Below are 337 nucleotides of genomic sequence, written 5' to 3' on the forward strand. Positions count from 1 at the left end.
AATATATATAACCCTTGCTCGAGTCATCCTTAGCCCGAGGGATAACCTGAAAACAAAAAACAATTTGATAAAGAGAACAAAATCGAAGGAGAAACTGCCTTTGAGAGCCAGAGTCTGCGCGAGGGCCACTTGCCTTGGAAATGTTAGTTCGAGTTTCCTAGAACGTTCCCATCGGCCGTGGTCACCTTCGCTTCAAGGGGCGGCGTGGCTGTGCGAGGCGTGATTCGGGTGCAGTGAGGTTGACTTCCCTGCGAACAGTGACGATGGCGACTGGAAGCGACTGTGTTACCGTGGGTTTGTCTGAGAAAAAATCACACCAAAACTTATCGACTTTTGT

This window comes from Penaeus monodon, chromosome 21, assembly GCF_015228065.2.
Source record: "Penaeus monodon isolate SGIC_2016 chromosome 21, NSTDA_Pmon_1, whole genome shotgun sequence".
Classification (NCBI taxonomy): domain Eukaryota; kingdom Metazoa; phylum Arthropoda; class Malacostraca; order Decapoda; family Penaeidae; genus Penaeus; species Penaeus monodon.